This window comes from Buteo buteo, chromosome 11 (genome assembly GCF_964188355.1).
Source record: "Buteo buteo chromosome 11, bButBut1.hap1.1, whole genome shotgun sequence".
Lineage (NCBI taxonomy): Eukaryota > Metazoa > Chordata > Aves > Accipitriformes > Accipitridae > Buteo > Buteo buteo.
Genome location: NC_134181.1, coordinates 14,082,771 through 14,090,858, shown reverse-complemented (window position 1 = coordinate 14,090,858; position 8,088 = coordinate 14,082,771). Strand labels below are relative to the sequence as shown.

The 8,088-nt window shown below is 42.4% G+C and overlaps 1 long non-coding RNA gene across 1 annotated transcript; it reads right to left on the bottom strand.

The window, feature by feature from the left end:
- Positions 1-11: 11 nt before the first annotated feature.
- Positions 12-3,401, bottom strand: LOC142036253 (uncharacterized). Its single transcript, XR_012652128.1, has 4 exons — positions 3,298-3,401; positions 1,531-1,622; positions 1,111-1,346; positions 12-468 (listed from the first exon to the last, which is right to left on the bottom strand). It is a non-coding gene; the product is annotated as an uncharacterized LOC142036253 (long non-coding RNA).
- Positions 3,402-8,088: the final 4,687 nt, after the last annotated feature.

Sequence of the window (8,088 nt, the reverse complement as noted above, 5' to 3'; positions counted from 1 at the left end):
CTTACCATAATTAATATTCACTGTCAATAATATTTATTTTTAAAGGAAGATTGGAAACAAGGTAAGACATTTGTTTATAAACTGTATTGTATATTGCTGAATAACAGTTGAATAAAAAGATTTTGAAATAAAGTTTTTGCAGATGCGTGTGCCTTTCCCTGTGTGCTGAAGCTCTCTGAGAAGGCTTCACGGCTGTGTCTGTTCCCTACCTTGTCACAGCACAGAGAATTGAGGAAAGGTGCATCACAAACAAAATAAAATTTAAATCAGTTATTTATTACATACCCCCATGGCTTGCCAAACCCCACAGCGGAATGTGCTGACAGCTAATCACAAGCTATAGCTGCATTTTCCTGTGGCAACACCAGTTATCTCGGGGCAGTTAATGGACAGTGTGACAGTGTGGAGCATTTAAGGTAAGTTGCTTTGGTTTTCCCCAGGCCCCTTTGAAAAAAAGATGAATCAGCACTGGAAAATGAAAATAAAAATAAATCAACCTGGAATATTGTATTCCCTAGACCTGGTTCCAACATTTGTTTAAAAAAAAATACTCAGATTTTTTAAATTACATAATTGTGTCACTTGTCTTACCAAGTGAGCTTTCCTCTAATGAAGCAAAAGGCTTTTTTACAGTAAATACAGCAGTTATTTTTCTGTCCTAGAAATGCTTGGTTTTTAAGTGAGGTAATAGGATGACTTGGTAAAGACACATGACCTTCTTTAGCTTAATTTAGCCAAGTACTTTGAAATTTCAGTGTCTGACTGTGATTCTTATCCTTTCATTTGCATAGCATTTTAGAAAAGACCTTAATTGTGGAAATGGTAAAGTGACAGCTACAGCACCAGCAGGACTCTGTCAACAGCAGCTGTGGAGCAAAAGCAGGATGTGCCATTGCCTCACCTCGTACCCGAGTCCTCTTCTAGAAGGAGGGTAGGAAGGGATTTTCAGTTTCTTAGATGGTCAGAATTTGCTTTTTCTAGGACTGCCAGTAATAGTGAGGGATTTATGCCACTCACGTCTCACCAGGTGTGAGACTGAAACACATCTGTGTTTCATACGTACTACTACATTGTGGTGATAAAAACCCTCTTGTACTGGGGCAAACTTACCATGGGGATCCAAAGGTGATAAAATCTTTGTAAGAATGTTCATCCCCTTAATGCCAGCTCTAGTGTCCCATGGATTGGGGAATAATCCATAATCATCCCACAAAAAGCAGAACCGCTGTTTGGAACAACTTGGGGGAGGTGGTTGCTGTAAGCCTGGAAGTTCATCAGAGCATGAGACACTGAAGAGCACAGTCCTTGGCTTCCACATGCACATGGGAAGGTGAGTCTTTTATAACCTGAAAGGAAAAGACAGGTGGAAAAAAAGATTTGAATGTCAGACCACGCCTAAATTAATACCGGCATTCATGTCTATGAACTTGTTCAAGGACAATTATTCAGTGCAGAGGTATGTGTGGAGTCTGTAATGTCACAAGAGCTCTAATCCTTCAAGTAATGGCTGGTCACAAAAGTGAAACCTGCCTGGGTTTGAACTGTGGGTCCTCTGGCAAGCTCATCATCACTGCTGCTTCTTCTCAATGGCAGTGTATATTTCTCTGTCACTCATCTTCCTTCTGAGGGAGAGAAACAAAACAATTCTTTTCACAAGAGGAAGAAAAAAATCTGCCTAAATTTATGTATATAAATAGCTGACGCTTGAAGCATGTCTATCTAGGAGTACTTAAGCTTCTATTTCAACTTCAGCCATATCTCAGCATGGTCTCTTAGTAAGCATATACAACTGCTTTGCTCTGATACTTCTGTTTCATCACTTACAGAGTACATTATGTCTTGAATTGCATACTGTGTGGTTTGCAGAAAACATGGGAGGAAATATATCATCTTCCATTTGTCCTTCCTTTTGTATTGTAGCCTGTTACCTGCACAGGGATGTGGCAGCAACTGGAATTTTTGTGTGCAGTGGCAGTAGAATTATCAAGGTCTTTTAGACTTTAATCACATTAAAGGTGAAAAAATATTAAATCTGCAACTAAAAATAACTTTTTTTATCCTTCCTGAAATCAGAATGAAGTGTGCCACAGTAGGAATAACAATTCTTATATTCCAATTCACTATTAAAACCTCAGAACTACTAAACAATAACCTGAGGATTTGATGAAAAATCTCTTCTACCAAGAGCAGTAGGCATTTTTTCTTTCTGGTGAAGACCTGCCCGCATGCAGAGATAACTCATTCCTAGCACTCAGGGTAACTTCAACAAGGGAGCAGATTGCTAAGATAACCTGGCTGTACCTTTACCTTCGCTATATTTCTGCCTTCAAAAACGTGCAGAATGAGTCCACCAGGTTTTGGGGCCTTGGTTTGCACATTTGGGCCAGCTTTTTTGCTAAATACACAGCCTGTGTTTGGCCCCGTATTCGTGTAGTACAGGGGAAATAACTGGCTAAAGAGGAGGCTGCAGCTTTCAGTACAGTATTTAGTCTTTAAAAAGCACTTAAGGGAATGAGAAACATTTTGATGGAAAAACATAAAGAATTTGGAGCCTTATTGCTTGTGAGTGTGTTAAGGACTTTTGCTAAAATATCTGTCCTTTGAGAGTGCTCTTTCTTCTGAAAAGGGCAACTGCCTCACTTCTGCTGATTGTATTTACAAAGGGCAAAGTGAGGTTTTGCTGTACCCTTAATGGACAGAGGCTAGTGGCAAATCTTGCTCTTTCATAAATCTCAGCATTCCTCATGGCGTCTGCTGTCAGAATCAATTAGGAATAAGTGCTTGGACTGCAGAGCCGTGGAAAGGCAGCGTGTCTCCTGCAGTGCCGTGTAGGAAGTCCTCTAGCGCCAGTGGTGGGGTGGGTGCGTCTCTGGGCACCTGGGGAGACAGCCCCTGGTCCCTGCACTTGGGGGACAGCGCAGTCAGTGGCTTCTTACAAAGCCAGCAAGCAGCCAAGCTGGGAAGCACGAGTCATGACTGTTAGGGGCCAGAGCTGAGTCATCTATAATATAATCATAAGGAAACACACATTTTTCCTGAGAGAAAATCAATAGAACTTTGCACTTTTCCGTGTAATATTTCCAGTCTGCGCCATCAGCCATAGTTTGCTCACAGTTATACTGCTGTAAATTCACCGCAAGTTAATAGATTTCTACAGAAATGAATGGATTTACAACAGTGTAACAGAGCTTATGCTAGAGCCATGCACAGGTAAAAATACATGGAACAAAAGTAGTTTTTATAGCACACAGGTGACCTTCAAAGTGCCAAGACCTAGCAAGTAAAAAGCAAAATTACCTAGTTCCTGGTATGCTCCTTTCCTGGCAAAACTCCCAAGGAAAATAAAGCGTGCAGTCCTGCAAAACATCGCTGTGCGTGGCAAGAGGGCCAGAAACCCACCAAAGGGAAGACAGGCGAGCGAGCAGCTTCATGCTGTGATGGAGAATGCAAAAGACTGTCTGAACATGTCATTTTTCATTTCCTGCATAAAACATTTTGGAGCCTAGCCTCACTTAGAATTAGTAAGTAAGTAAACAATGTGCTCCCAAACTTGTGCGTCAAAGCTAGGTTGGTTAATGTATGAGCTGCTTCTGTTGCATTTGTTACTACACAGTAAATTTCATGCTTAGCCAGAGGCTGGCAAAGTTCATTTATTCATTATCCCCAAACTTTGGGCAGTTATTATTCAAACTCCCCTAGTACATCTATTTAATAAGAAAAGAACAGAAAATTGATGGGATCAAAAATGTTAAAGTCTTAATGCTTTTAGCAAAGACTGATGGGGGGGGGGGGGGGGGGGTGTTGTGAGAATATTAATTTGTAGTGAGTGAGCGTGCTGCCCGGTTTTGCTGGGAGCAAAGAGGGCTCTCCCAGCCCTGCCAAGGGAGCTTGGTCCCAGCAGCCCAGTGAGCTACTGCCTGCGGTGACACCACCTGCATCACCCCAGGGGCTTTCTGCTACCAGGTAAGGGAAAACCAGTGCTACAAACTGAGAGAGTGCTAAAATACCAACCTATGCAAATTATTGATTAATAGAGCGTTTAGATGATAAAACATTCACTTACGGCAGAGAAAAGATGGGATTTTTTTTCTTCTTCACTCTTGCGGGTTCTTGTGGTCTTTTTGTCCCCTGGCAGCCTTGTAGTACTGGAGATCACCGAGCTGCGATGCAGGGGGCTGCTGGGCGGTTGAGGGCTTCACCCTCCAGCGAGATGCCCAGAGGCAGAGCCCAGGGCTGTGTGCATATGTGGGACAGGTTTGGTTCTGTTCACACAGGAGCAGTTACAGTTATTCCATATGAAAACGAACAGGCCCTAAAAGAAAGGGAACGAGACAAAGGCTGGAAGAAACCCAGCAACGCAGGAGGGGGGCCGTGAGGGACTCCTGCATTATCCTGTCCTGCCCCAGAGCAGCAGCAAGCAGCATCCGTTCTCTGGCCCAGCCATGTGGTTTGACAGGGGATGGGGAGAAGGAAAGGAGGGGGTTTTGTTGTTTCTAGACCACGTTTCTAAAACCCAGCAATCTCAGCTGAGTGAAGATGGATATTATTATAAAGGGAGCCAGCTGGGGAAAGTACATGGTTCAAGTCTGCATCAATGACAACCCAAACTATAGCACTGAGCAAGATGGGGTTTTTTAAGGAGCTGTGCTAACGTCAATGAATGGATTGAAATCTCCTATTTCTCCTCTGGTGACTGCCAGCCTTTTAATTATAGCGATTATGGACATTCCAAGCAAATCACAGTTATATTAAGAGTCAAATGAAAGAGGACTGCATTGTGGAGTTAGTTAATAGATTTCCCTATTTGTTGCCTATGGATTTGGTTTCCTGTTGTTGTTAAAATGTTTCTTGAATCTCACATGGAAAATCATCTGTAGTTTAATACAAATTAAATGACCAAAGTCTTGATAAATAACTTAAAAATGCATACAGTTCAACTGAGAATTATACTTTTCCAACAGGACATTTTTAGGATTTACTTTGGAGAAGATGGGAAAGGGCGTGTTAAGCTATTTTTTTTTCTATTCCATGATCAGATCTGTCCAAAACTTTAATTATCTCTGTGTTAATACCCTTGAAATAGGAAGCATCAGATAAGACTTCGGGCGTGTTACACAGGATGAAACAAAAGATGACCCCATAAAATGGGGTCTTATTTTTGGATTTTTCTTGTTATTTTCTTTCAAAAACTTAAGTCATTGATTTTTTTAACAAACTAGAATAGAAATTCTTCATTACTAAATATTTTTCAGGCTTGTAAGTTGCTCTGACAATCCAGTGACTATCGTGACTCATTTTGGGTTTCAGGATGATCTATATAGTGTCTAGGCAGGTGTTGATATTTAGGCTGTCAAAGTCAGCTGTTTTGGCAAAAAATAGTAGGATACTTCTGATTTCCAAGTGCTGTGTTTTTTATAATAGTTTTTAATTTATTTTTTTTTTTTAAACAGAGTGCTTCTGTGTTCATAGTCTATGGTAAACATGATATTTAGCTCTAAATTCCCATGGCAGAGCCTTTTTTTAATGTGTATGCTGTAATTTATTTACTTACTGTTCTGGACAGTTGTATTTCAGTGCTTTCAGAGTTAATCAGAGTTGATCCAAGTGACTGATAACCTGTCAGTATGTCATTAACCAACTGTCTTTGCAATTTTAAAAAAGTGTTATCAGCCCCACAGGGAGAGCTTCTGTGCTGTTAGGGGAGTATGAAGAAGGTTAGTGTCAGGACTTTGACACCTCCCCTTGGTTTGCCTCATCCTTCCCTCCCAAGAAGAGCAACATGGTGGGTTGCTGTGACCTAGATAGGAGCAGCTTGGCCAGACTTCAGCAAAGCATCTGATAACTGAATTACCCCTTGGGACATGTGCCCTTCCAAGGCATCAGGCAGCCCTGGGCTGGGGGATAGTTTGTGCTCCGAGACATGCGCTCAGGGAATCAGTCCTCTGGGGCCTTCGGAGCTTCACCAACATGGTGGCAAGTATGCTTTTTTTTTTTTTTTCTTTCTTTCTCTGCTTTCTGGGATGCCCTCAGAAGGCACTGAATGCGGGACAGCAGGGGCTGGGCCACCAGGCTCCCAAAGCTGTGGACAGCGCAGCTCAGGATACCTCTTGCCCAGCATCCCCATGCACACTCATCCTTGCGTGCTCTGCTCCGGCAGGACAGCCACTGCCTCTCCCCCAACTTTGAGCCAGCAAGGACAACAGGAGCACAAGGAAAAGCCACCCATCAGGTCCTGAAGGGACCCTTAAGTGCCTCAGGATTTAAAGGCCTGCTTTCCCTAGTTAAACTAATCCTGTCTCCAACAGGAATTAGGATGTTGTTGAAACACCCCACATTGTTATACTGAACACACATTGCTCTGAGCTCTGGAAAGCTGGAAGTACCTTGTCAGTGTGCCTTGCCACGACTAAGCCAAGCAGCACGTGAGCTTGGGAGCTGTGCTCGCTTGGAAACGTTGATAAATCTTTGGACAAGGACATGGTGTGCACATCTAAATCCAAGTCAGGCCAAGGAATAACTGCACTGAGTGATCATCTAGACCAAACCTTGTCTGTTAGTGATACCTGTTACCCTGAGGGGAATACAGCACTCAAAGTAGCTAAGGGCAACAAAATCAAATGAGATGATGAAAATGTACAGTTTGATCAAGGAAACTTCAGTTACTTTATGATCTTTACCAAATAACACTCACATTTGTGATTCATTTATGCTAAGTGCAAGACAGTAAAAATACAATCATTCAGTGCTACAAATAATGATAATAGTGTAATCCATTTATCGAGTGCTTGGATAGAATTTCAACTTTTATAGTATAGTGGTATGAAAGTCTCAAGTTCGTTAAATGCACAGCAAGGTGCTAATTGCAATCCTGGTTAAAATGAACCTTGGTTTATCGTAAAGTGACTGGTTGAGCTAATGACTGTGTATCCGAGCTAGCTACGTCCCACTGAAGTCAGCAGCCAGGCTCCTTATGTTGTGAAGTCTCTTAATAACACTGGCGTTTCAGTCTCCAGAGAAGTAAGGAGTGTTTGACAAGACAGGAAGACCAAAACTGAGTACATACCGGTGCATTGATCCTGTTGTGGGTTTGTTAACGTGGCCACCTTGCAGTTTTTCAGCATGTAGGGAGAGAGAGAAGAAAGGTGCGCCTCACTGCTGCCAGAACGGGGGGAGCTTAAACCCGAACAAATAGTAGTTAGCAACACACACCAGGCACCTGTCAAAATCTGAACTGTAACATGATTTAATACCAAGACTGAGTAAATGGAACCAAGTCCAGCTTGCCACAGTGTTAAACATGAGAAGTTGAACGTTTTGCAATACTTTTCAAGAACATAAAATCTCCTTATTAACCAATTATTTTAAGACCAGAGAGGTCTTATGCCACTTACACTAGACTAAAGCATTCCACTAAAGCAAACCATCTCAAAATCAAATGCGTGGAGCTTTGCTGGGTTCAGAAAGTGTTTGTCAACCTGGTCATAAATGTGCATGGAAAAGTCAACCAAGTTTAGGCTCATTACCCAGGGTAATTCAAACCTTGCCACTGCAGGTTTTTGGAACAGAGCAGCACCAGAGAAAGCACTGCTCACATTCAGGGTCATGAATACACCGTGTATTCACACGGGGCGTTTCCTTTCATTCAGTGCTCATCTGTTGCTGCTGGCATCTACAGGGAATGGGAAAAACATTGTCCAGTTTGTTGTTTATAGCTGGGAGTGCGATTGCAAAATGGCGAGGAAGGAGGAGAGGCAGTGTGGGAAGCCACAGGGGCCATGTACCTGGGGACACTGTAAAACTCACCTGCTGTGATGTCTTGGGAGTAGGAGACAGACACACTGTACAGCCTGCGCAGGGAATGTGCTCAGTCATTTCTGCCATCATGCTGAAGCCATTTATTTTTATTTGAGCAACACTTAACATTCCCAAAACAGCCGGATGGAGCTCAAGGAGACAGGTGAATAAGGAGGAGCAGCACAATTTGCTACAGCTCAAAGTTTCACTCTGCTCTAGAACAAGCTTTTCTCAGTGGAGGAAAAAGAGTGTGTGTTTGTTTTTTCTTTATATGCCGTACTAAGTAGCAAAGGT